Genomic DNA, 6,000 nt, shown 5'->3' with positions numbered 1-6,000 from the left:
TTTACGCTCTGCAGGAGTATTTCTTTCTGGGAGTACTACTCTGCAGGGAGATTTGATTGAATTTCAGGTATTTGTGGATTGTGGTTCAACACTTAATGTGATTGATAAAGGGTTTTTGGAAAACCTTAAATTGAAATCCAAACCTTTGTCATCACCTATTTCTGTGGTTGCAATTGATAACACTCCTTTGAAATGTATTACTCACAAGACTGCTGCATTTCCCCTTACTATCAATGGAGTTCACCAAGAAATTTTGGACTTGGTTGTTTTGGATAATTTGCCCTCTCCAGTTGTTCTAGGATTGCCTTGGTTAAAACTGCACAATCCTTTATTGGACTGGTCTACTAATGTGATTAAGTCTTGGAGTCCGAAATGCTATGATAAATGTTGTAATGGTCGCATTGAGGCTGGAAAAAGGGGAATTACCGGTACCTATTCAAGATTCTTGGAGGGTTTTTTCGGAGGAGGAGTCGCAAGTTTTACCTCCTCATAGGGTTTATGATTGCGCCATTGAGTTTGTTCCGAGTGCTACTCTTCCCAAAAGTCACTTGTTTAATCTGACTATCCCTGAAAGAAAGTATATAGAGACTAGCCTGGCTGCTGGTCACATTAGACCTTCTAAGTTGCCTGTGGCAGTTGGATTCTTCTTTGTTAAAAAAAGGACGGCGGTTTACGTCCATGTCTGGATTTTCGTGAAATTAATAAGATTACCGTACGCAATTCCTACCCATTGCCGTTAATTCCTGACTTGTTTAACCAGTTAGTGGGAGCCAAGTGGTTCTCCAAAATTGATCTCCGGGGGGCATACAATTTGTTACGAGTGAAGGAGGGTGATGAATGGAAAACTGCTTTTAACACTCTGGTAGGTCATTTTGAGAATGCCTTTTGGTCTTACCAATGCACCTGCATTTTTTCAGAACCTTATTAATGACATCCTGAGACCTTTGATTGGTAAGAATCTGGTTGTGTATTTGGATGACATTTTGATGTATTCACCAGATCTAGAGTCCCATTGGCAGAGTGTACGTGAAGTTTTGCAGTTATTGAGTGATAATTGACTCTTTGCTAAGCAGGAGAAATGTGAGTTCGCTGTGCAGAAAACTAGTTTTTTAGGCTACATTGTCTCCAGCGAGGGCTTTGAGATGGACCTTGTGAAGGTTCAGGCTGTGCAGGAATGGCCTAGGCCTATTGGTTTGAAATCTATACAGAGATTTTTGGGTTTTGCCAATTATTACAGGGAATTCATTAAGAATTTTTCTATAATTATTAAACCTGTAACCGATCTCACCAGGAAAGGTGCGAATACGGCCCAGTGGACTACTGAGGCCATTGAAGCGTTTGAGTATCTCAAAGAGAGGTTCAGTTCTGCCCCTATCCTTATGCAGGCTGATGAGACCAAGCCTTTTTTAGTCGAGGTCGATGCTTCATCGGTGGGGGTCGGAGCAGTTTTGTCTCAGGAGAACAAGGGGGGAGTACATCCTTGTGCCTTCTTTTCGAAAAAAATTTCGGAAACCGAACTGAATTATGATGCTGGAAATCGGGAGTTGCTGGCTATTAAACTTGCATTTGAACATTGGCGTAATTTTTTGGAAGGCGCTAGATTTCCTATTCAGGTTTTCACAGATCATAAGAATTTGATTTATCTGGATGCTGCCAAGCGCTTGAACGCCCGTCAAGCTAGGTGGGCACTTTTTTTTTCTCGGTTTCATTTTTCTGTTACCTATATCCCTGTTACTAAGAATGTTAAAGCTGATGCTTTATCTCGCAGCTTTTCTCCTACGGTCGGTGCCGAGGAGGAGGAGAGCATTTTACAGAAAGGAGTTGTGGTGGCGGCTTTGGACTCCGTTTTAGAGAATGGGATTCTGAAAGCTCAAGATGATGCTCCATCTAACACTCCCCATGGGAGGTTGTTCGTGCCTAGAGCCTTTAGGAGAGATTTGTTTGTGGAGTGTCATGAGTCTCGGTTGGCAGGTCATCCAGGAATTTAGGAGACTAAGAGACTTATCAGTCGCAGTTTTTGGTGGCCTGGATGGCAGAAGGAAGTCATCAAGCGGGTGCGTCAGTGTACTGTGTGTGCTAGGTCAAAGGCTTCACATACCCCTGCTGCGGGGTTGCTTTGCCCTCTGGAAGTTCCTAGTGCGCATTGGATGCATCTCACAATGGATTTTATTACTGATCTTCTTGTGTCCGAGGGTTTTACTGTCATCTGGGTGGTCGTGGACCATTTTAGTAAGATGTGTCATTTGGTTCCATTCATTAAGTTGCCCTGTGCCAAGACACTTGTTAAGGCGTTTGTTAAGGAGATTGTCAAGCTCCATGGCGTTCCCACGGATATTGTTTCTGATAGAGGACCTCAGTTTGTGGCTCGCTTTTGGCGTGCTTTTTGTGACAGGTTGGGAGTCCATTTGTCATTTTAGTCTGGTTATCATCCTGAGTCTAATGGACAGACTGAAAGAAAGAACCAGGATGTTGAACAGTTTTTGCATTGTTTTGTAGTGGATAATCAAGAGGTGTGGTCTGAGTTTGTGCCTCTCGCAGAATTTGCTCTTAACAATCATACATCCTCCGCTGCTGGGTGTTCTCCTTTTTTTGTTGTACTGGGAGACATCCGTTGTAGCGTCGGCGTCCCTGCCTCCTGCTAGGCAGGGACGCTGTTCCCCTCACCTCTCCGCTCTGTGCCCGGCGTCTTCCTCCCACTCTGCTGGCAGCGCGAGCTGCTTCCCGGCCACGGTGCTTAGGGCGCGCGCGCGCTCCCCCTCTCTTAAAGGGGCCGCGCGCGCCGTCCTAAGGAGTCCCCGGCCAATGGCCGGAGGACTTCACCATATATAAGGCACCTCCTCCAAAATGGAGGTGCCCGAGCAATGTTGTTGCAAAGCCTTCACTCTGCTTCAGCCCTCAGGTCCCGTTTCCAGTTACCTGCCAGTCACCTGCCAGATTCCTGCCTGTTACCTGCCAGTCACCTGTCAGATTCCTACCTGTTACCTGCCAGTCACCTGTCAGATTCCTGCTTGATACCTGCCAGATATCCGTTTACCTGCTTGCAAGCCTGCGGTCCGACGGTCTGCCTTCCGACACCTGTCAGTCTGTCTATGGACCAGCCTGCCCGCTCACCTGGGAGCGCCCATCTGCTGCCTGCCTGCTAGCCTACCTGGAGGCTCCGCCGTCACTTGCCGTGACCACCTGCCAGTCCAGAGACTCTTGTCTGCTCACCTGGGAGCGCTCATCTGCTACCTGCCTGCTAGCCTACCTGGAGGCTCCGCCATCACTTGCCGTGACCGCCTGCCTGTCCAGAGACTCTTGCCTGCTCACCTGGGAGCGCTCATCTGCTACCTGCCTGCTAGCCTACCTGGAGGCTCTGCGACACCCCAGGGGTCTGGTTGCCGCAGTAATAGAGATATTATGTCTGAGAGCGAGTGGGAGGTTTCTCTGGTCAGGATCCCTAAGCATGCAACACGGTCCGCCCAGACCTGGGAGGGGAGGAATCTGCCCTTTTAAACTGGGTCTGGGGCGGGATTAGAGCAGTCAGAGTGGAGCTACAGACAGTTCCAGACACAGGGAAAGCAAGAACAGGAGCTCTGTAGGAGCAGTAGCAGAAGTCCAGGGGCTGGAGCTGAGCAGAGTTCGCCCTGGACGAAGATACTAAAGCCGGACACAGGAGTCCGAGGCTGTGGGGACTGATATACACCCAGCAGCAGAAACCAGCCGGCAGGGGATTCCAGGTCCTCTGGCCATAGAAGCCCGGAGGCTCAGTCACAAAGAAGGGACCAGCGCCGCCATCCAGGAGCGGAGGCTAACAGAAGGCCCCAAGTCACCAGCCATACGGGTGAGCACCACACGGTATACTCAGGGACGTGGGCTACTTGTAACCGCTGACAGCAAGGTAGCCAGGAAGAGTGCAGATAAACGGGGAGGCCTACAACTCCACCTGGCCAGGGGAACTCCTGCTTGCTCGCAGACTGACCAGGCCCCTTATACTAGCCAGTACTCCCGGGAGGGTCTGCCTTGTACCATCAGTAAAGACCCTGAACTGCACCACACGTCTCTGTGATTCCTTGTCGCACCAGCACCATCAGCACTGGGACCCTCACACCATCACTCCCATCATCATCCACATTAGCTGCCCTGAGGCAATACTCCTCCCGTGGGGAGTTATCCCATACTCGTCTGCGCAACCAACATCAGCCTCAGCGGTCGGCAGCGCAGCGGCGGTCCCCACTGACCGCAATCCACGGGTGGCGTAGTCGGACACTTATTACAACGTTTAGACTGCCACTGGTTTGACCACCCTGGGCACGGACCGGGTCACCGCCACGGAGAACTACAACCCCCAGCGATCCGGCTCCGGGTATCCCCCTGCACAGCACAGGCCCAGGGGGCGCGTCAGCTCCGCCGTCACTTGCCGTGACCACCTGCCTGTCCAGAGACTCTCGCCTGCTCACCTGGGAGCGCTCACCTGCTACCTGCTTGCTAGCCTACCTGGAGGCTCTGCCGTCACTAGCCGTGACCACCTGCCTGTCCAGAGACTGTCCCTGTCACTTGCCGTGACTACCTGCCCTGCTACCCAGAGACTGTCCCTGTCACTTGCCGTGACTACCTGCCCTGCTACCCAGAGACTGTCCCTGTCACTTGCCGTGACTACCTGCCCTTCTACCCAGAGACTGTCCCTGTCCCTTGCCGTGACTACCTGCCCTTCTACCCAGAGACTGTCCCTGTCACTTGCCGTGATTACCTGCCCGTCTTCCCTGGGAGCCACCCGCTTCCTTACAAGGACCGCCCCCTTGTATAGTTGCTCAGAGGTTCCGCCTCCCAGACCCGTTACAGTTTGCTCGGGCCATGGAATCCGGTGGCTCCCAAGCTCCCTCGCTCTCGGACCTATGTCATGAACTGTCCCGTCAGAGGTCCCAACAGGAGTCCATCCTGAGTCACCTGCGGAGTGTCAACTCTCGCCTGGACACTCTGTCTGCTCCACCTGCAACCACCGCTAGTGTCATGACTCGCAACCCGGCAGCACCGCTGCCCACCAATACCATGGTATCCTGTCCCGGACCCCGGCTTTCTGCACCTCCTCGTTTCGGAGGTGACTCAGCTCAAGCTCGGGGCTTCATAAACCAGTGCACCCTGCACTTTGAACTCTTGTCCCACCAGTTTATCTCCGACCGGTCCAAAGTAGCCTTTATCATGTCCCACCTCACGGGGGAGGCTCTGGCTTGGCTAAATCCTCTGTGGGAGAGAGGAGATCCCCTGGTGTCCGACCTGCCAGCCTTTCTCACGGCTTTCCGGAAAGTCTTCGACGAACCCGGACGGAAGACCTCATCCGCATCGTCTCTGCTACGCCTCCGTCAAGGAGATCTCACCGTGGGCCAATATGCCATACGGTTCCGTACCCTTGCTTCGGAGCTGGCCTGGGATAACGACGCTCTGGTGTCTGTCTTCTGGGAGGGTCTGTCCGGCCGTATTAAAGATGAACTCGCCGGTCGGGACATTCCTACCACTCTCGACGACTTAATAACACTTGCCACCTGGATTGACATCCGATTCCAGGAGCGCGCCAAAGAGGTCACCCGTGAGAGGAGGTTTCCACGTCTAGCCCCCACCTTCCAGAAACCCGTCACTCCCTCCGTTACTCCCCAGGCACACTCACCTGAGCCTATGCAGGTCGACCAGACCAAGATGGTCAAAACCCGTCAAGACTTACGCCGTGCCGAGGGGAGCTGCTTCTACTGTGGCAGTAAGGAGCACCGGATCCGTTCCTGCCCAGAGAGGTCGGGAAACGCCTGTGTCTAGGATCGCTCAGAGAGGTCGCCCTAGACAAAAGTAAACCCTCTCCATCTCTGATGCTGTCTGTCTCTATCACCTGCGGAGAGAACCGCTATTTCGAACTGGCTCAACTTGACTCAGGAGCTGCTGGAAATCTCATTTCTCAGTCTCTGGTAGAGAAATACCGCATTCCCACCAAACCTCTGGCCGTACCTTTATCTGTCGCCGCCGTGGATGGGGGCC

Source organism: Phyllobates terribilis, unplaced genomic scaffold (assembly GCF_046119375.1).
Source record: "Phyllobates terribilis strain yellow unplaced genomic scaffold, ASM4611937v1 Scaffold_11__3_contigs__length_659146591, whole genome shotgun sequence".
Lineage (NCBI taxonomy): Eukaryota > Metazoa > Chordata > Amphibia > Anura > Dendrobatidae > Phyllobates > Phyllobates terribilis.
This window is presented reverse-complemented; position numbering follows the sequence as displayed.